Source organism: Lutra lutra, chromosome 3 (genome assembly GCF_902655055.1).
Source record: "Lutra lutra chromosome 3, mLutLut1.2, whole genome shotgun sequence".
In the NCBI taxonomy this organism is placed as follows: domain Eukaryota; kingdom Metazoa; phylum Chordata; class Mammalia; order Carnivora; family Mustelidae; genus Lutra; species Lutra lutra.
The window spans coordinates 61,340,108-61,363,162 of record NC_062280.1 but is presented as its reverse complement, the minus strand read 5'-3'; the positions used below and the strand labels follow the sequence as shown (position 1 = coordinate 61,363,162).

The window sequence follows — 23,055 nt, the reverse complement described above, 5'->3', positions numbered from 1 at the left end:
CTCCCCACTTCGGTGTATGAGTTCAAATCCCCCCTCCTGGAGGCAGGGCTGGGACTCCAGCTAATGACTCCGAGATACAGAGGGTCAGTGCACTGGTGAGCTGGAGAACCGAGGCATCGTGTGAGCCTACATTTTTCCCATAACTGTAGACTCCTCTCCTCCCTCCCTCCCCTCCCAGACCCTTTATTGTAGATCAATATTATGCAAAAATGAACCAGGAATAGCCACAGCCATTAAAGCCCATTTTTCTTTTCGTTATCTCTGTTAGAAAGTTATTGGCTGTGGCGGGAGGTGGCTCTGTTACTCTTTTTTTGTTTATTGTTTTTTGGTTGAATGGAAGCGTGTTTATTTTGTATCATAGGCCCATGGGCCATAGGTAAAAATGAATTTTAAAAATATTACACAGGAGGAAACATCTACACATAGGTGTTCTACCTGAAATGATGCAGCAGTCATTGTTTTAAACTTTTGAATGGGAATCCGTTACACTGAACCTCCCACTTGCTAACTGCATGATGTGATTTCTGGGAATTAAAGGAAGTAAGTAATTCTCATGAGGTGGCTTCCGATGATAGATTTGGTACTTCATTTCTGCATCTTTGGGGTTGTCGTCGTCATTGTGATTGTTTCTTAAAGTTCTAGGGGCTTGGGAAAGTCTTAAGATGCTGATCAGTTATTTTGTGGCGTCCTCACCATTTCTGATTTTAATGAAAAGTCTCTTAAGATCATTTTCTTCGTCACCAAGGTAACTGGTTCAGGTTGTCAAACCAGGGCTTTTAAAAACAGTTACTAGTGCTTTGCGTCTCCCAGGCAGAGTTCCTGAGCATGTTAGTTAGGGTAATCGTGAATTCATGGCCATATGCTTATTGGTTTGCTTTGTATCACCTCTTTTTTTTAATGGGGGCGCGGGGGGGGCAGGCAGAGCGCGTATTAGGTCTCTGTACTTCCTAGATGTGATTAGGCACAATAGTTGAGATCCGTAAGGGCAGAAACATGCTGCTTACTTGTACACATGGCAAAATTCTACTAGTTCTGTGCTGTCTGGTAAATCCTGTCTGCTTTATGCAGTGTGGCCCGAAACAGTTGTGTGGTGAGGGAATGCTGGCTGCTGGCCAGCCATTGACTATGAAATCCTGGGTACCTGAGAGCTTATCAGTTCTTTTGCTTTGTAAAAGAAAAAAGTGATGAAAATGTTGGTAAACTGCCATGAAGGTTTAAGGCTGCTGGAACAAGATGCCGTGTAATCAGATTGGAAAATGGAGCTTGAGAGTCTCTGCATGGAGAGCAGCCGTCTGTGGACCCCGTGAGCCGCTGTGCAAGTGCCTGAGCTGACCACTTTGTTAGCAAATCAGCTTGTTTGCTGCAGCAGCAGGGTGGAAAAGACCAGAGCTTGTGATGGTATGTAACGGAGGGAGAGCTCCTGCATGGCACAATCTAATCAGCTTGCAATTAGCTCAGGCTCTACAGTCACCTTCTTAATTTTCTTCTTTCCCCCTCTTTGTGTTAATACTGTGCACTTTAAACAATTAAGTGAGGGAAGTAATCCTTCAAGCAAATCAAAGCCATCCTTTAATTTTATCACTCCGCTGAAAAAGTATCAGGTGGTCCACTGGTCTTCATAAGATGCTGGAAATTCTCCGGCTTACTGTAGCATAGAGAGGGGCTTTAACGAACTGATTTTTAAAGAGAATCTTTTAAAAATATCTTGGCGGGGGTTGCGGGGGGGGGGCAGAAAATGGTACATCATTTAAACTGGCAATGAAGTTAAAATTAATAAGGGAGGGATTGCAAAAGCCTTTTGGTTTATATACAGCAGTGAATTGGTTTCATATTTTTAATAACCAGAGGCAGGCTGTGCGTGTGTATGTGCGTGCATGTGTGTGTGTGTGTGTGTGTGTGAGAAAGAGAGAGATCTGTGTGTATCTGTCTCATATAAAATCCTTGACGCTGCTGTTTGTTTAGGCATTTCTGTATAGCACCTTTCTGAAGGCTCTGATGACATAGCCACTTGTACTGATAATTCCACTACTTCACCTTTAGCGAACTTGATTCACTAAGGTTTAAGAGAACAAGGATATCATTGCTGATCAAATGTGTTACTTGTTAATCCTTTAAAATAAAATTCAGATCATGTTGGGGAGAGGTGAGAAGAGCAAAGCATAGGTTTGCAAAATAGGCATAACAGTTTTACATTTTACTTGATTCAAGGACAGTGACTTCTGAAATACTACTTAAAAGATACCTATTTATCAAAATAAAATAAATAAATCCTCTAATAGTATTACTTATGCTACCTTGTATCAATTTTCCTATTCCAGAAAGCTCTTGATAAATATTATCCATGTGCATGAATCTCTGACCAGATGTGTTTTATTAGGTGTTTGTCATGAGGTAGAAAATGGGCATTATTTCATGAATGTTTACTTTGGAAAGCAGCACAGGGAATGAGGATTGGAATTTGCTTTTAATGTACTAAAGAACTAATTAAAGTATTTTAGGTGACTTTGTTCCAAAATAGTCAGTTCCTTTCTGGGGGTGGTTTGTGTTAAGAAAACGAACATAGTCATAATATTATTAATACTTGATTACATTAGTATCATATTTGAATTCTCTCCATGTTGTCAACAGAAGAATTTATTTGTCTTTATTAAATGACACAATCCTACTAATAAGCTCTTTAATTTTTGCCTTCAGCAAAAAAATCTCACAATTTATATTTATAACCAATCATGTGGACTTAAGGTTTGTTTTTTTTTAAACAATTCAAAAAGTTTAACTGTTCATGTATTAAAGCTGTTTGAAAGATAGCATGTCTTCCATTTTGCTCTACTTACTTGATTATGTATCTTACTTTGTATTTGGAAGAGTGATTTCAGTTTGAGAGAAAATGAAAATAGTTAATATAAAGTGCATTTAAAATTAGGTTGGCTCCTAAGTTTGCCTCAGGGCTTTGCTGGTGTTGCATCAATGTGTCCTTTTGTTGTGTTTTGAACTTTTTTTGTTTTTAATTAAAAACACAGATTAAAAGAAACATATATCACCTACACCCATCTTATGCTGCAAAGATTCACTTTATACTCCTTTAGAGGACAAACTCCATTAGATATGCACTTACTGTCCATCGGATTGTAAATCTTACAATTTAATGGTAATTCAGTGAGCAGTTATTGCTTCAGTGGCCTTTTTTTCTTTCTTTTTTGTCCCATCTCACTTGTGAAATAGGGTTACCCTTTACAAGTGTCACAACCATAGATTCATCTTTTGTACTTTGTAGTTGTTCCTGGTGCATCATTCTCAAGTTGGAAAAAAAAAAAAAAAAAAAGCAAAGCGATGGAGGAACCATGTGGTGGGGTGGGGAGTGTACGTGTGCGTGTGTGTGCGTGTGCGTGTCTGTGTGTGTGTGTGTGTGTGTGTGTATAGAGGGGATGGGGGCTCTGGACTGAGGAGTTTCATGCTTATGCTACAGAGAGAGAGAGAGAGAGAGAGACCCAGAAAGATACAGGAACTCAGGCAACAGAATAGCCAGAAGCGTCAGCATCGGTCTAACAGATTAATCCCTTTTTCTAAATAGGCATTTCCTCTACCCTCATTCTCAGTCTAATGTACATTTTTCCATAACAGATTGCATTCTGCTCTTGAATTCCTGGAAGTAGAAATGGGATCCGATGAGGATAAGTCTCTTTGCCTTGCTTACACTGTTAATATTCTTATCCTTTTTGGACCGTGCAATACTTTTTTTTTTTTTTTTGTAGAAACAATATACACATTCATAAAGAAATCATAAAGGGAATCTCCTTTTGAAGATAATCAGTTCTTTTCAGGAACTGCAGGTTACATGGTGCACAAATGAGCTCTAAGTGGGGGGATTTAAAGTCCTGCTACAGCATTTAATTTCTTGAGGAAAGGAGTTCAGTTCAAGGTTAGCCTGTTATTGTGGCACTGGCAACTACTTCCCGCGTCCCCGTTCTTCCGCCAGCGGTACTGCACAAAAGGCAGTCATTTTTATTTAATACTTAGGGAGGTATTAATCACTGCAGCATTTTCTTGCAAAAATTTATCTTATCATATTCATTGTTTCACTACCCATGACAATAATAGGTGTTTAATTACTCAATAACAGCCGTTTATAGATTCCATTTTTCCTGTGTGCTGGACAATTGGTATTGATTTTGTACTTTGATGCAACATGAAACTGTATTAAACACAATTAGAATTCCAAGGCTGGTAAAATGTGCATTTGTTATGGTAACTGGTCTTGCTTTGAGAAGCGGCAAGCGTCTTCTAATCCAGGCAGTGCCTTTGGAGTAAAAAGGATATTTGATTTTCTTGCAGCGCTGTGGTTAAAAATGAATGCCCCCTTTTTTTCCCCCTTATGTTGCGTGTGTCTGTGCACACACGCATGTGCACAAGTGCGTAGGTTTAGTTTTAGTGAAGCAATAAGGAGTTTGAATGAAATGAACAGATTTGAAACGGATGGTTCTTTACAGTCCGACAAACCATTGTGTATAGGTGAACGCTGACTCCCTGTAATCTTGTAATTGTGTCTCTTTGGTTAATGCTATAGGTCTTCATTGTATCAATAAATAAGTTATTACCTGGGGTGAGGGTGGGAACTGTACGAGATGAAATAGCACCTTCATCTCCTGCTGGATTCTGGTCCACTTCCTTTTAAGGTGTCGAGGAAGACCTCCAAATCCCTATTGTGTCATAAGTTAAACATTGGGTTTTGTTAAAATTGGCACTAAATAAAACCTTTCATTTACCTGACACTATTATGTCACAGTCAAGCGGCATAAAATCTTGCCCAGAACTAAACTCAATCCTGTGTTCCAGTAACAGTGCAAGTCAGCTTGTGTTTTGCCTTGCCTTTGCTTTTCACAGACGCATTTCCCTGTGCATTTGGCACATCCCAAACCGTAATTTGAGGGGACTCACTTGTTGGTCAGCGCATTAATTGCCTAGGATTTTCAGCTCCTTACAGATTTATTTCCTGTGGCAGAAGGTCATTTAGCCTTACCAAAATAAAAAGCAAAATAAACGAAGGACGGACGAGAGGTTGCTTAATCTTCTTATTTTTCATGAGTGGGGGAGCTTGTATCCTTGCTAAATATTACTTTGTATTCTTTGTGAGGGCTGTAGACCTTTAGGCTGAAATTTCACAGTGGTAGAGAGTGATCTGGATAACTCCCCTAACCCCTAAAAATGGAGGCTGCCCATTGACACAATTGCTTTCTGCATCAGGAGGGTGTTTTAATTGCCGATCTCTAATGATTACTACAGTAACATGAATTGATATGACTACTTCGGCATAGAATTAAAAAAAAAAAAACTGTGTAGCAAGCACAAAACTTCAGGGAAGATTTTACAAATACTTGCCCTGTGCTTCCTAGTACAGAAGCAGTCACAGTCAATTGCTTCTTAATTTTAATCAGACATTTCTTATTCGGTTAATATTTGTATTGTTATTTTCCATATGGGCTGTCATATGATAGCATATGTTAACATTTGTAAAGCCATAAGAAAATAAATATAAATAATTTACATCTGGCCAGTGTAGTTTTTTTTTTTTTTTTTCCTTTTCCTGGAGCTTCCAAGAACAAGAGAAAAAAATAAATTGATTGGTCTGCCCATTTTAAAACAATCATTTTATTTTTTGCTCATAGACATGAGAAGAAAAGCCAACTTTCATTCCGGAAGCATGTGTTATTTGTTTATTTTGCTTTACTGGGACTGGGCAGAGACTGGCAAGAGGAGGCTTCTCCTGTAATGGGATCTGAGGTCTGCAAAGTCCTGTGCAGACAGATCCCTCCATCACACAGCAAATCGCTTCTTGGGCTTCCAACAGCTGTGTGGGGAATGCTGGAACTTGTAACTTAGGATCACGCCTCGAAGGAGAGTTAAAAAAAAAATTACAGAAATTTTCACATTATTGGCATTTCTCCTACAAATTAAAACTAAGGTCCTCTCCATGCTCTGACCTGGGTCCTAGGTCCCTGGTGATTTGTGTGTGTCCTTTCCAGATGAACTCTTTTGTGCTTTCTATTTCTGTTTAGACAAATCACTTAATTTTGAATAATGTGAGTGTAGGCTCAATTACGTGAAAGATGATCACATGTAATTAGCTAGCTACAAAGTGGATTACCTAAAGAACTGGTATGGAGGCTCTTTTTATGGTTAAATACTACTCTTTAGGTAGGCTTTCATTGTAAAAAGGAGTGTGTTGGTTTTTAAAGAGTATCTAGATGAGGATTGGGGCTGCACAGCTCACTTACAGCAAGGTGCACATATTCCTTCTCTGTGCTTGCCAAGGGCCAACTTATGTGGTGCAAATGGAAACTTGGCTTTCTGAGGAAGCTGAGTCCTCAGAGGGATACCCAGACTGCATGCGGATATACACTCTGGCATCCATACGAAGAAGCCCCATCTCCATTTTCATAGTTCTTTATCTCAGACATGGCTTTCACTACTGTTTAAAGCACCCTCGCTCTTATTTAAGGTAAAGTAGGATCCTGGGTCTGATGATCTTTTGATTATTTCTAACCATAAGGTCTGTGATTCGATAATGTCTCCTGGAAGTCATTCTCAATCTCTCTCTCTCTCTCTCTCTCTCTCTCTCTCACACACACACACACATACACACACAAACACACACACACACACACTGCTTTATTTTCAACCTGAGAATAGCAAAAATGATACCAGTTGTAGTTTATTACAGGTTTTATCTCCTGTTAGCAGGGAGCTTGATCTTTCCTAGTAGGGGAAAGATAGGCACACTGAACGAATGCATTTTCTTTGGGTTTTATTTATGTTGGCACTGAACGATATCAGTCGGACCCTACCTGAACAAACTGACCAAGTATTTGACTAGCCGCACCAAGTCATTTCCACAAGGGATCGTGTAGAGAATACCTCGGGACTCCTTGGGAGAAATCTATTTTGAGAACCTGACTTTTGTCATCTTGCCTCACAGAAACTTCTTCTGTCCTTGTGGACAGTATAGTTTGTGTGCAGCCATTGCTTGGGTAAGCATTCATATCGTATGTGATAACTTCTGAATCCCTTTGATTTTTTTACTTTAGGGTAATACAGTGTTTTGTTTGTGGAAGCACTCATAGACTCCAGTGGTTTAGTATGTCCACTTTTTTTTTTCTTTCCCTTTCTGCCCTTACAGAGTTCCCCTGCCCTCCCTCCCTCCAAACCTCTATGGCGCCCCCTCCTACCCTACAGTCCGCTCCGCAGTATTCCTCTCACCTCACTTTTAGCTGTCTGAACAAAAAAATCAATAAGACTATTAACGCCATTTGGAACTTTTTAAAAAAAGAGAAATAATATTTTAATTACTACTGACATGCCAGTTTGAAGCCCATATCCTCCTTTATGACAGTTCAGTTTAGAAACTACATTGCTTCATTTCAGTAACTTTATTACCATTTGGCTCAGAGATTGCTATTTCGCCTTGGCCACAGATTTCATCAGTTGCCCGGTTCACCTTTGTCCACACTATACTTGTGAAATGACCTCGTCCGTTAGTGCTTGTCAATAGTAAATTGCTATATTCTACGCCTAGAAACACACCAAATGACTACAACTCTTTATTGAATGACTGAGTTTGCAGTTAATTTTTTTTTAAATTAAAACTTAATTGGAATGGTCTTAATTACTACTTAGTCCTGGTTAATCAAGGCACTGGTTAAGGTCGGCTACCATAGATGCCATTCTTATTGGTAGTGGGAGCGCTGAACACGGGGTAGTATGTGGGTGTCTGTGAGACCGGTGTGTTTTCTTTGTCCCCTCCCCCAGGTTCTAACGATTCTATCAAAATAACAGTGTGCAAAATAACAGTGTGGAAGTTTCAATTATTCTGACGACATCATATTAATTTTCTCTTCGAGAATTCCCAGTGACTAAGTCATCTCTTCACAGAAAGATCTTTTTCAATGGTGAGGAATTTGTGCTGTTGTAATATATACAAATAGGATTCAGTGTCAAGGTGCTGCTTTTTTCCTTAAAATAATTATTGGAAGAATCTCAAATATGATGTCCCTTTTAAACAGATGACTAAAATAGTGTATTTGGGAATACTCAGAAGTTTATGATTGTGTCAGGTTTGGATACGTCTCTGTTAAATATGGCATTTTCTTACCTATCTATGGACTTCTTTTCACTATAAAATTTACGTGAAAAGGAAAAACGTCCACTGCTCACCTCTTTTTTTTTTTTTTCCAAATAGTTTGGTTCTTTATCTCCTTAGCAAAGCTTTTACCATAAATAGGTCACAGTTAAATTGCTTGAAAATTAAGGTAAAATAAAAGGGCAGTATACTCGGAAATCTCGTTTTTATGAAATTTAGAATAATGACAAAATACCACTGTTATTTTCCAAACACTGTTTGACATGTACTTACCGTGGCTAAATAATTCCACGAAGATTATTTTAATCTACTAAAAATACTTAAATTCCAAAGTATATCTTTTCTGGGTTTTTAATCTTCTTTGTTTTTGTTTTGTCTCTGTATCTTTGAAATAACCTGATATCAGAGAGAGTATTCCCTACTAAAATACAGTGAGGCTTAGATGGTTGAAGAGAGCACTTCTGACAGATAAACATGGTAAGCCTGGTTGTTTTCATAATATTCTGGATGTCCCAAAATAAAAATGATTGAAATTTTCTTCCTAAATAGAAATTAAGAACACATAATTACATAGTAATTATACAATTTAACTGACGTTAAGCAATGAAGATGGGAAAGAAACATTAAAGTTTTTCCTTCCAAATGCAACTGATGTTACCATTGCTGTGACATTTAGGAATATGAAGGGTTTCATCAGTTTTCTTATACCTTTGAGCATATGTCTATACCTACGTATTTGTTTTAAGTGAGATTATTGTTCTAAGAAAGAAAAACCTTAATAAAAATCTATCTGAAAATAAAATGTTGTCAGAACTTTAGCCAAGAAAAATGTCCTCTGTGAGGCAAAATCAGTGCTATTTGCTCTTCCTCAAAGGCTGTGATTTTTTTTTTTTTAGGTTGCATGTAGCTTGGGACAGAACTCTATCAAATCCAAATTATATGCAATCTAAATGCAGTCTGCGGGGGGTGGGGAATGATGTGCAGAAAGTATTATGAATTGTATATCGTAAATAGTATATTTTAGGTTCACCTTCCAAAAGGAAAAATTAGTACAGTCTAAACATTTTCACCTATTCAAATCGTCCCATTTAGATCTGTTTTGGTAGAGGGCACTGGAATGTCCCAGTAAGTAGAACAGTCACATTTAATGTATAGCATTTGAATAGGTTGTTTGTGCCTATTAATAAGTGTCACAGTTTAAATAACACTCTTAAGCCACTACCTTTACATCCTTGGTTTTACCTTATCAAATGTCTGGGGCAGAGGTTTAAGGTATTTCTTTTCATGTACATAATCAGTAACTGCTCTTAATCAGAATCTAGTTCTTTAAAAAAAAGAACTCATTTAGAAATAGCAATGGGTGGAAGTCATCAACATGAACAACTGGATGAATTGTGGGTTCAGACTTACTGGTGGATAAGTTAAACATTAGAGCCATGAAGTGTAAAGTTTGTGTAGCATTTAACAAGCCTTGGAAGAGCATTAAAAGTAACTTATGTGTAATATGCAGTACTAATAGAGCTTCACGGAGCCCCAGAGGAAGCTGCAAATGGGATTCAGGCTGCTGCAGGCTGTCTGAGATGTGGAGATTATGCTCCACGAAGACCAAAATAAGGTTTCAACAAGGGTTTCTCAGAACCATGTAAATTCTCCAGATGAGGAGAAATGAAAATATATTTAAAATTCCAGCCGCTTAAAAACGCACACATTTATAAGTGTGATGAAAATAGATTTCCAGTTTTTATTTTCTCTGTAGTGTTTGGCATATCTTAACTGGATTTTGTGTTCAACCAGTGATGTTAAAAACCAAACATGTACATAGTACCCCTATCTTGTCACTGTGTTGATGGGGAAAAAAAAGTTGAAGAGAGAAAAAAAGAGAAAAAGAAGACCATTGTAATAAAAGATTTTGAGTGCTGCTTGAGAACTGTGCAGAGCAATCTTGCATCACACTTGTTAGGATTGGCCAAAAAAAAAAAAGAAAGAAAGAAAGAAAGAAGTTTATATACGGCTTTTAATTTTTTTAAAAAGTGCCCTAGACACACCTACACACACACACACACACAGTGGGCTACAATCAAAACTTCTGAAGTATTGAGTTTGTGCTGTTACCTGGTAGTTAGGAACGTAAAAACACAACCTCTCTGGATCTCAGTGTTTTCAGCTTAAAATGGATGACTTGCATTGGAAGATTTCTAATTTCTCTTCAGCTCTGAAACAGCTCTACATTCCATTTGAAAAATTTTAAGAACATCGAAACCGATTGTGCCCCTCAGTTTTTCTGGTGGATCCCAGCTGTGCAACAGAAAGCTGCTGGATGCTGTGTTATTTCTGAGCCTCTAGGAGAGTGGTTCCTGCTCTGAGGGCTGCAGACCTCAGAGGAAACTTGGGGTTACGGCAAAGGTTTCTCAAATTCACATGGGCCCCAAACTGACGTTTGTCACACATATGTTCTATAGGTTTTTTGGACATGTGTGGAGTCTCCTGTGATTAGAATAGAAACATAAATCTGTTTAGAAGCATCACAAAGGTGTCACAGAACTTACTGTAGTTCTTAGTCATTGTTTCCTCTATCAATGGATGCTGCAAGTAAAATCGATATCTTGAGTCTGTTTTTGTTTTTTTTTTTTTAATTTTAAAAAGGGTGGAAACCAGTAATTTGAGATGAAGTGTACTCACTGGGAGTACATTAATTGCATATAATGTAAACTATTAAGCATTGCCTTGGAAATTGTGCCATTAATATTTTTCCAAGGGCTTTGGAATATTTTATTCCATTTGAACACCTAGTTGGGGTTATGGCTCCATTTCCTGTCAGAGTACTTGAAATATTCCATTAGCTTACTGTTAGTAGTTGTCTTATAAACTCTTCCTAATGGTGAATAATGACTGTCATTTGTTGGCGTTTACTAGGCGCTGTGTACGCGTGTGTGTGAGTGAGTCTATATGGACAGTGTGGCATAATTTCCCCCATTTTGTAGATTAAGACGTTAAGGCAGAAAAATTTTAGGTATCTTGCTCAACTACTCTTAGCCATTGGCAGAGACAGAAATCAGAATTGGCCTGTGTACCATCATCAAAGTCCACACAATGCCTGTGGCAAGAGTGAATTTCAGATTGAGCTTAATGGCACATACAGCTCCCCAAAGAAAATGCTTGACTATACAGTCCACATTCTGTAACACATGTGTCATCGTCATGACAGAATTGCCTTTGTGTGCCTCAGTTTACCCACATTTAAGGTAGAGAAACATGTTATCATTTAATTTTACTTTTCTTGTGAGGATAATGTATGAATTAGTTAATGCTTATAAAGAAGTGATTTGATGAGGGGAAAGCTCTATCTAAATGCTAAGTATTATTTATTATTCATGTAAGCATATTACTGTACCCTTCAATCACCTTTTTTTGGATGTTTCAAATGGGCAATTACTGTCTCTTTGTGTAAGGCTTTTAAAATTTTTAATTTAAATTAAAAGTTAATCTAATTTAGGAAAACTGCCAGCTGGAAAGGAACACAGATTTTTTTTTTTCTTCCTTTCCAAACAAAACAGCAATTCAGAATAGACTCCCTTTTAATATAGTAATGTGGGTAGGCTTTCCTGGGCTACTGGTATTAGGAAGGAGGGCTAATTAGTAATGGCTGCTTTGTAATGCTGGTAATCTACATGTTAGGATTAGTGCTGATAATAGATCTGATTAGGTGGAATTAACTGATATTTAGAAGGATGGAGATTCCTTTGTTTATGAAATCTCCAGTTTGGGGGTACAACATATAGCTAAAGTGGCTGAATCCTTGAAATCTAGTTAATATGGCTTTTCCACAATGCAGTGCCTGAATATGACTAGGGTCAGCAAGCAATGAGGGTCATTTGAGCTCAAGAAGACCTTTACTTCTCAAGACCTTGCTGAGGGGACCCTACAAATAGTGAAAAATCAGAGTTCAAAGATCAGAAATGTCAAGTATGCTTTAAAAGGGAAAGGCGCATTTACCTGAGCTCTTCAGTTAATATCTAGCAATCCTTGATGGGAAAATCCTTCAGTAACTCTCTTTTCACATGCCTGTTGACTCCAAAGTAACCGGTTTTCATTTAAACATAGTGAAAAACGTATTGTTTAAAAAAAAAAAAATCACTCTTTCCTTAATTACTCCCCCCCACAAATTTGCATATTCAACTTTCCTTTTAAAGTAGCCCGCTTTAAATATTCCCCAGCACTATTAAATTTTAAGGAAGTATGCTTAGAAATCACATTATTCAGTTGTACAGTGTCGGTTACCCAGCAGTATCATTAAATCCTCTGGAGTGATTCCAGTCCCATAAAAATTAGGGACCCCTTTACATTGTTTCCATATTCAAATGGAGATCTTTTTGCAAGTTAGTAATTAAAGTATTTAACCTCTCTCTCCCTCCATTTATTAGAAAACTCTTTTTTCTTTATTTTTTCAATTACGAAAAACTGCTAAAGCCAATCAAGCATTTATTTTGATAAACCGCTTGTAACAGTCTCAGCTAAATTCTGCAAATACAAAAAAAAGCTAAATAATCACCCTGAGCAGATTTTGCGGAGACCTTGCTCAACCTGTTCAGGGATAATTATGCCGAGCTTTTAGTATGGGGCAAAGGAAAACATAAAATTAAGGCATGAAAGAAAGTCTACCTATTTTGAGAAAATACTGGGATAATTGGTACTCTTTTTATTACCATTTTATTATAGAAAGATATTGTCTTGCAATGAAATATAAGTTTACAGCAATGAAATAGTACTGTAAGGGGTTGAGAGGATTTCTGTTAGATGGATTGATTTAAAATGTAATAAAAATAGCAAATTGCTAAAAGTGAATTGCTAAATAGTCAAATTAGAGTTCATTATTTAAATGACTTTTTTTTTCTTTTTAATCATATGATGTTCATAATTGCTTTTTTTCTGACAAGTACATTATAGGGGCCTTGCTTTTCTTTTCTTTTCTTTCCTTTTTTTTCTTCCTTGCGGAGCAGCCTTTGGTTTGGAGCTACAACCATCAACTTTCTTTGAGAAACGGAAGCATCAAGAATGGGTACCAGCACAGGCGAGGGCCTGGAAGAAGGCAGTAGCAGCTTCACCGTGTTATAAATGGTGGTGACGTGAAATGTGACCCTGATAATAGTTGTGTGGTGCTTTGGAAATTTACCTCTTTTACAGACCTTGTCCTTTTGTCTATGAAGGTGGCACTGAAGAGTGTGTCTGAACTAAATCATGTGTGATCTGTGGCTCTTCCTATATCGATGATCCGGATATATCCCAGTTTAATAGGGCCTGAAGCTTATACAACGTGGGCCCCTGTTTTAAGTAGGATAGCACCATCACAGATGCACCCATACTAGGTGTGAGTGTTGAAGGGCCCATGCTAGCTGGGATCCCTGAAACTTCAGTCTCATTCAGCTTCATGGTAGGCCTGACTCTCCCGATTGCATATGTGGCAACATGTTGGGTTTTGAAGGCTTCGTTTTGATCACATTTGTTAGAGTTGTATTCCTAGATACTCACGGTTGAGAGGACAGGATTGGATCTATTTTTAGACATGTTAATAATTACTGCTCTCTATTCCTGGCACTGAAGTTAAATATTACAGGGATTGGGGTGAGGTTACAAAATCTGAACGACTTGGTCCCATCAATGACAATTTTTATGCCCCTGTTCTGGACTATGCTTGTACCTGAAGGTACTAACCTCTTTGATTAAATACTGAATTGCATGGAACTCACGTTAAAGAAGTCACATAGAAGAAGAGAGACCAGAGTTAGCTAAAATTGTTGGAAATATTAATTAAAAAGTGGATATTGAGGGTGCCTGGGTGGCTCAGTGGCTTAAGCCTCTGCCTTTGGCTCAGGTCATGATCTCAGGGTCCTAGGATTGAGCCCCGCATCGGGCTCTCTGCTTAGCAGGGAGCCTGCTTCCCCCTCTTTCTCTCTGTCTGCCTCTCTGACTACTTGTGACTTCTGTCTCTCTCAAATAATTTTTTTTAAAGTGTGAATATTGGTAAAAATAATTACAGCAGAAGAATGCTGGGCTATTCTAGTGGGACATGGAAAGCATCAATAAAGAAGGTATCCCTCATCTGGCTGCCTTCATTTCCTCAGGGTCACAGACCCAAAGGAGCCGCCACGGGCCACTTCTCGGTCTGCTGGGAGCCTGTAGGCTAAGGCTTCTCCTATCTAGAGTGGCTCTTCTTACACTGCTTTGTTTCCAGAGAATCATCAGCAAGTGCTCCTGATTTGTCAGTATTTTTACCCTCTTAGCATCTATTAGACCTGGCGTTTGTCTTTGGGAGTTGTTTTTTGTGTGTGCTCTCTTGTGTCTAGATTGGGCTTTGAATCAGCACATATTTATCGAGTAACTGTGTGGCATACAAATTATGTTAGAGATGATAATAATACCATCTTACCTTTCGGTAGCTGTTTGTAATTTATAAAATGCTTCTGCATCCAATACCTTCCTTCCTTCTCACAGTTCTCGGAAGTAAGCCAAGTAAGTGCTATAATTCACATTTTACAGAAGACAAAACCGAGCAGAGGGGACTTGCGCTCCGGGTCAAACAATTAAGAACTGGTGGAAAGAGGACTTGAGCCCTGGGATACTGACTCAGTTGAGATCTTAGACATCATACGAAGCTTGCAATTTATTGGAAAGATAAGAAATGTAAAATCACAAAACCAAACAAACCAAAAACCTGAGGACATATACATCTATATATAGATAATTACTCCCTTAGTATAAGAAAGTGTCTTAATAAAGCACCCAGTGAAGAGTTGTGAATCTAGTGTTTCACAAATATGAATTAGTTATGCCGTGTGTGTGTGTGTGTGTGTGTGTGTGTGTGTGTGTGTGTGTGTGTGTGTTGACTGAGCATGTGGAGAATGCAGGGTGCTGTGATGATCAGGACTATATGGTTGTTTGGGGCTGTGCTTCAGTGAGAAGACAGAACAATCAGAGGAAAAACCAGCAGCGCTTTTAGATACTCCACACTCCTCTGCTTTTGCAAAAATGCGACCCCAGGCTCAGAAGCATTTCTTATTCTCCAATGGAACATCTTCACGTACCACGCTGTTCCACTTCCCTCTTCCAATTGCCTCCATTGCTTGTAACCTTGACTGAACTCTTCCCTTTCTGTGTTCTCTATAAATCCGCTAGTCACCACTCCCACAATATAGCCTATTTATGACATTGCTGCAACCCAGTCTCTGAATTCTGGATTTCATCTTCTCTCCTCGAGGCTGATGTGTTCTGAAACTAGAGCTTCCAGACTCTTCTGAGTTCTCATCGTGACCACTCTGCTGCAAACTCCTCTTCTTGTTATCCCATTAAACTATATTTCAGAGTCCTGCCCCGGTATCCCCCTTCCTCCCTTCTCTTCCTCAAGTGAAACTGCTCAAAGACCTCATTAGTCATATGCTTGCAAATCTGTACCTTTAACAGTATTCTGAATGATCTGAACAGCCTCTCATTTTTGTCAGCCAGATAGGAATGGCTTGCCTCCCTTATGTCAATTTCATGCAATTATTTCCTCAATTTATGTTGTCTCAGAAAACAAACAATCCAGCAACCCAAAAGGGATTCCTGCAGCTTTACAATTCAAAACAGTATCAGCTGTTTACCAGGTACATGTCTATTACAAAATGAAACTATAAGGAATGGCAGCTTCCTTATACTTCAGAATCCATTTTAAACTCCTATGGTCAGGTTTGAAGGTCTACATAACCCACATTGAGCCCAGGGCCTTGGTTTCTTTTTTCTTTTTTCCTACATTTTATACTGTCTCTCTTTTTCCCCCCTTTAATTTCATATAAAGGGTAGTACCTAAAAGCAGCATGTTGCTAAGAGTGGGTAAACTCATCCTCTATGCTTGAAAATCCAGTATGCATAAACCAACTTTTCCATAGATGACAGAACATGATTATAATATAAATGGTTCATTCATTTTATTTTATTTATTTTTTTAAAGATTTTATTTATTTATTTGACAGAGAGAGAGATCACAAGTAGGCAGAGAGGCAGGCAGAGAGAGGGAAACAGGCTCCCCGCTGAGCAGAGAGCCCGATGCTGGACTCGATCCCAGGACCCTGAGATCATGACCTGAGCCGAAGGCAGCGGCTTAACCCACTGAGCCACCCAGGCACCCGGTTCATTCATTTTATAAAAGTTTTTTGTTGTTGCTCTTTTTGTTTTGTTTTGTTTTTGTTTTGTTTTGGTTACAGTCTCCTGAATATCAGGTATCTGTAGTACAATAAAATTATCTGATTTACTAAAAAAAAAAAAAAATTAGGTATAGTTACTTAGCATCACTGTGATGCCAAGTAGGCTCTCTGAAGGTTCCCTTCTTAAGCTAATAGAAAAGCTTTACTTGAACCTTAATTTTCTCTTTGGGATTTTCTTAACCCCTGTTCTCAGGAAGGATGTAGCATTAGAAAGCAATAGTGAATTTTTGCTACATTTTTTTTTTCTCTAAAAATGTCATGTATGTTAAACAGTGTAAGAAACTACATTCACATGAACAGGGAATGACTCCAGTACACTCAGAATGCCTACATTTGAAAAGACACTAATCTAAAACTATGTTATTTTATAATTTGCCTGACAATTTTTGATGTTTCGATTGTATACTTCTGAAGGAGAGTTAGATAACTGTGGTTTTGAGTGCAGACATGATTGGCATGTCATTTTTTCCAAAAAAATCACCATAAAATGTTATTTTGGTTTGTTGGTTTTTAAAGGCTATCCTGGCTTTTAAAAGTTGGTTTTCATTTTATAAAACTGAAAATATCTGACAAAACCCATTCCTTCATACCTGCCCTAACAACTAACTTTTCCTTCTTTCTTGATTTGGGCTTTGTGAAATTTGTGCTCCCAGAGCTCTTTAATTTAGAAATATCCCTTTGCATAACTATTGTTAAATTCTTTATAGGTGGTACTTTAGCTCATTTATTCCTGAAGGGTCTTTGTGGCAAGTTAGGTACATTCCTCCTAGAGGCAGGGGATGGATGGCCTGACCTCTGGAGCACTTTCTCCTCCCTAGGGCTTGAGTGAAACTCTCCATTACTTTGTCAACATCAGACAGCCTTCACTTACAGAGATAAAAATGAACCAAATTTCCTTCAGTGTATTTTGTTCTTCTCGGACAAAGCAAGAAAACTTTGTGTTCAGGTCTCCTTTTTAAAAAATACCCTTCATGCTGACAGGAACGTAAAATATCTCCCATTATTTTGACTACACAGTACTGGCAGGCTCTGTTGTGAAAATTCAGCGTGATCCAAAAGTTTGTTTGCAAGTAAGGTAGAATGCAGGTTCCTACGGGAATTAATAGCTTTCATTGTGGTTAGGGTTCCTATCCCCTCTACTAGAGTTTTGCTTGTTTACCTGTATTATGGCACTTTACATCTATCATGAATTATGTGTATTCAGAGTTTCAAGTTAGCAATTAGCAAGCAGGGAATGTGCCCTCCTTCCTAGGGCACTCTGTAGCTCGGGTGACAGGAGGGGAGACTCTTACTTGCTCTGTCCTTGGTTGGGTGGGGGGGATGGTGCTAGAAATAAGACCTGCATTGTCTCAGCTTCAAGGCCTCCCTATCCTGGGGCAGGGATTCTGAAAGAGTGGAGTCCGGGGGGAGTGGGAGTGGCGCCAGTGAGGGAATTTGGATAAAGGGCTTGGAGGAGGGGGGTTCGGAGGAGGAGCAGGAGGAGGAGGGGTAGGTAATGAGCACAGGCTGGCCACGCCTTCCATCTTTCTTCTTTCCCTCCTTTGCCATCGTCTTGCAATCCCATTCTCTCTCAATAATTTGTTGAAAAGGTCAGGGATGGGCTGTGAGAGGACCTCCCAGGGAAGATGGGGAGAGGGCAAGAATAACATTAATCCTAACGCAAACCCCTATATGTTGAGGAAAAGAACAGATCCCTTTTATAGAACTTGAGAATGAGTCTCCAGGAGGTTCAATAAGCTGCTTAGAGTTTCACAGCTAGTAAGGGGTGAGGCAGGATTCAAAAGCATGTCTTTCGCATCCCAGAGCTTATGGCTCTTTCTGGCATTCTCCATGGTGTTCCACAATGAGCAGGAAGGGAGCGCCTTTTCCCACCCATCTCCCTCTCGCTTTATCGTTTCTAAAGAAGGGGGTGGGGAAATGCAAGTGACAGGAAAGATGGAGAGATTGGGGGAAGGGATGAGGAAAAATACTGATGATGATAATAATAAAACCTCAACTCCATGAGGCTCGGCAGTTACTGTTATCTCCATTTTATACGTAGAACTTGGAGGCTCCGGGGAAAGTAACTTGCCCAAGATCTCATGATTAGTGTGTGGTGGAATCCTGCTCCACGCCCAGCTCTGCGATTGCAAAACCTGTGCTCTGGCGCCGCCTTCCTGATACCCTTTCCTTCTTCCTGGCTTCTGTCAACCCAGGCTGGGAGGTACTTGGGAGCAGGTGGGGTGAGGTCCCGTGCTCAAGAAGAATGTCAACATTTCATGTTTTAGGAAGAAGACCACATGCTCTTCTTCCTCCCTCTTTCATACTTTCCATCCTTTTTCCCTCCTGCTCCAACCCATAGTGGCTTGACTCTGGGTGGGAAGCCTACATGGCGGCTGGAGGTTCTTCGTGTATGGGAAATAATGGATGTGGTGGGGGAGCTGACCCATTACTAGTCATTTTAGCATTTTTGAGATACAAGCATAAACAGAGATGGAATCGATCTGCTATGAACAGGAAGGACCTAGATGGATGAGTATAATTAGGGTGATGGGATTATGAAGTAATAGGGCAGGTTTTCCTCCATGCTTTGTGAAATCCAGCTCATTATTTAGTAAGCCCAGCTCATGGGGTGACATGGGCATTAGATATTAACAAACAAACCAATGACATCTTAAATGGCTTTATATTTGAGTCTCCTGGTTAAGACTCGGGATATTTAAATAAATCACCACCCTTTTCTGATTCTAAGTTGAATGAACACAAATTCTTGTACTATTATTTGTCTGGAGTTTGTTCAACATCAAAAACTGCCTACTTGTCAATCACAAAATTAAGTATTTCTGGGCTTTTTTTGTGGTCTTTAAGGGTATCGGAGGTCAAAGAGGTTTTATCTGTTTTCATTCCTTTTAACCGTTTATATCTGATATGTGTCCAGCACTGTGCTGGAAGCCTTTGGCAAATAGTTCCCCTGCTTATAGGTCCCGGACAGGTTTGTGGGGGAAACAGACACAAAAATACTCATGACATAAAGTGTGCTTAGAGCTGTGTCAGGGGAAGCATCGGCTTCAACAGGAGCCCAAAGTTGGAGACAGATTCCACAATTTACCTTGGATCTTGGGGAATTTTCTCAATCCTCTATACTTAGTTCTGTATCTCAAACATGGGAATAAAAAGAGTTTCTCACAAGGTTGTTAGGCGAGTTAAATGACAGAGTATCTGTGAACACCTGTGGCACTTTCTTTGGAACACTGTAGATACTCAGTGGATTGTTGAATCTCAACAGAGTGCTCTGGGAGCGTGGAAGAGAAGGCAATTGACTACTTGCATAATTTGAACAATATTTCATCTAGAAATTGACCTTAAAGTTGGGTCTTAAATGATAAGAAATCAGAAGGAGGGAAGAGAGGCAGGAAAAGGGAGAGAAGTGATAAGTCATATACTTGTTTTCTAGTCTAGTTCAGGGGTAATCAGGAAAACACCTTGCCAGATTTCATACTGGTTTTGTTGAAATACAGATTATGGTACACCATTTAACATCTGTTCCTTTTACGAATTTGTCCCTGCTAAGGAAACTACTGTTAGCATTAACTTTCTTCTCTCTAGAACACTGTTTTTTTTTTTTTTATTTGTTTGTTTGTTTTGTGTCTTCATTCACCTTCTTTATTCAAGAGACATTATTTATTAAGAATCCAAGATGTGGCGTTGGTGGTATAGTGGTGAGCATAGCTGCCTTCCAAGATATGCTAAGAATTATGCTGGGTTAGAAAAGGTCTCTATCCTTCAGAAGCTTGTAGTCTGTTGTGTATACAAAAGATACACAACAGACATGGGAACAAGTAAATTATAATACGAATTGGTAAGTGTTATCATCATGGGGACTTTCCATCCTAGTTTGCCTGGGATAGTGAAATGTTATACCTGTTGTCTTGGAATAATTACTAAGAGTCTTCTTTCATTCTCAAATATGGCCTAGTTGAACAACAGATTTTATGATGATGTGATTTAAAATGTGTACAAGATATTTTGCATGTGCCTTGAAGTGTGACTGACTAAAAAATAAAGGGCGGTTTTTCTCAGAGGAGGCGATTTTTGAGCTGTGGTAAGATGCTAAAGGGGTTGCTAGTTGGAGAAGGTAGGTGGAGGGGTAAGGACGCCCATTTTACATAAACTAGAGATATAGAAGGGCGTTAGCTATTCAATAGACAATGGCAAAAGAAAAACCTTTTGTGGCTGGAGCGCTGCAGGGAGTAGGATTAAGTAGCAGGAAAAAATTGTAGGAGATGAGGAGAGAGTGAGACTAAATTGTAATGATTTAAGGAATGAATAAAAGTTGAGGAAGTGGAGATGTCAAATATAGTAACCTTTTAAGGATGGTGGTGGTGAAGGGAGAGTGCTAGTCTGAGATGAAGGAAGAGAGAACTAAGGTAGTAGTTTGAGGTGAAGGAAGACAGAAATTGGATATTCTTAAAATTGCTGGTGAAAGTCAGAAGAGAAAGGGAGACAAAGCACGAAAGAGTGAGCATGCCATCTTGATGGAGATGGGAAAAATGCACTCCAGTGCCCAGGAGAATGGGTTAGCCTCTAAAACAGGAGAGCTAGGAGATAAGGAAGGTACGGAAGTTACAGGGTAGATTTGGTGGCAGTGCCCAGTCTGACGTTTCCCTCACTTGGTGAAGTAGTAAAACGATCAGGTACAGCAGCTAAAGGGCATGGCTACTGGTTTTGCTCTCAGAGCAGACAATGGCTCTGTATTCTTGGCCAAGTGATTTTACGTTTTTGGACCTCAGTTTCTTCAAGTCTAAAGTGAGTGATGGCACTGACACTTCGAAGTTTCCATTCAGTTATGGTTCTGCATTTTGTCAAATTGTTATGAGGGACCAACGGTCTTTATTTGCCCTCCCTTCACCCCTCTCCATTCTGCGGAAGAGAGGCTTCCATGGTCACGTAAGTCTGGGTTGCAGTTAAACAGGCTTCTTTGCATAGGGCCTTTGAGAGCCTCTAGAATACTATTCTCATTAACAGTCTTAAAATAGGGGTTATGATATACAACATTCTCTAAACTGATTTAACTGAATAATCTAGTGTTCCAAGGAACATAGTATGGAAAATATTCATTCTCATGAGAAGTCTATAAAAATTTTATCCCGAGTTAACAGGGGCTGACCACTTAGGGGCTGCTGTCTCTAGTGAGCATGGGTGTGTGCTTGGAAATGATGTATTTCCTTCCAGTATCAAAAGAAGAGGAAGAAAAAACTTGGGCATATAGAATATTAACAGAAATAAAACATGCAGCCCAGCCTAGGCATCAATACTTCGAGACAGTGGCAGAGAGCTCCTGTACCCTCCAGCTCTTTCTTCAATAAATTGAAGAGAAAGCTGTGTAAGCTCATAAAGATCTTAATTAAAAGGAAGGCCAAGATGGTGGGTGCTGTGGTACCTGTTTGATTTCAAAAGTTCCAAAACAGCTAAGTAAAGTCAATACAGAGCAGTGTGCCTCATTTTGTTTATTTTTTTATATGGTATTTAGGTCTTTGTAGTTCACAGTATCATCTAACATTTTTGCTTATCACTTCAGATACATTGTAACATATTTAGTATATCATTCAAAAAACAAAAGTAGTTCACTGCTCCCTTCCAGGAATAAAATAGTATGTTACATTTTTCATAGTAATTCCTAGCATTTATGTCTTCTTTTTCAGTTCTCTTTTCTAAGTTGAATTATTTCATATTTATTTTTTGTATCTGTGGGGTCTAGATCAACATAACCACTCTAATTTTAGTTACTTTAGATTGTGATCATCTTGAGCAAGCAGACTTCTTCCCGAATAACTCACAGTCTGCAAGACTTCATTAAGTGCACGTGCAGTTTCAACAGATATGTTGTATTGTTGATTTATCTGTCAGTCTTTTTATTGAGCACCTACTATGTGATAATCGTGGTGTTCCACACCAGAGAATGAGAGAATGAGATGCAGTCACTGTCCTGCCTTTTTATGTTTTTATCCTTCTTGCTTGTGGTTCTTTGTCAAAATTCAGCATCTTCTCCTCTTCTGGTCTCCTCGGCCACCCCTCACTATTGAACATATACACACAGACAGACAGACACCCCCCCCCTCCCACACACACACACACACACTCACCACTCTTGATGAACTAAGGGGTTTGTTGCTGTTGTGGAACCTGCTTGGAGGCTGAGAGGGTCAGTGGGATTTGCTTTCACTTGGAAGCTAGAGGCATGGTTTCGGGTGGGTTGTGGCCGGTTCACTCTGCCCTGTAGGTTTGCATTGCCTTTGGTCTCCGTAGGTGAAAATGAGCACAGGGAAGATGCTGAAGCTGTGGCAAAAGGCAGTACCAGGGGACCTGGCTGCCTCTTTTGAGAACCGGAGTGTTTCATGGGGACTGTCTGTTGCATAGAGGCTTGGCGGAATGTTGCACGTATCTGTGACTTCTTTTACTCTTTCTTCACAGATTCTTAAATGGTGTTTGCCTTCTTGTCTCCCTCACTCTCTGTGGTACAAAGGTCCTAGGTTTCATTTGATTACATTTTGGTTTTCTGTTAAACTAGGCTGGGTCACCTTGCTCCACATAGCTATTTAAAATTTGCTCATTTTTTTTTTCTTTTTTCTTTTTTCTTTTTAACACGTCTACTGCTAAAAGTTAATGCTCTCTCCTTTTATTTTCACAGACTAGATGTCAGAGGACACA

General features: G+C 39.2%; 1 protein-coding gene across 5 annotated transcripts in view; it reads left to right on the top strand.

The window, feature by feature from the left end:
- The window catches only part of FIGN (fidgetin, microtubule severing factor), a 133,500-nt gene that overhangs the window by 21,383 nt on the left and 89,062 nt on the right, over nucleotides 1-23,055 (top strand). Inside the window, exon 2 of one of the 5 annotated variants that reach the window (XM_047721967.1) lies at nucleotides 6,974-7,025. The exons of the other annotated variants lie outside the window; for them this stretch is intronic. The gene's annotated coding sequence lies outside the window, so the exon portion shown is untranslated. The remainder of the gene's footprint in view (nucleotides 1-6,973; nucleotides 7,026-23,055) is intronic. 5 annotated transcript variants of the gene reach the window in all.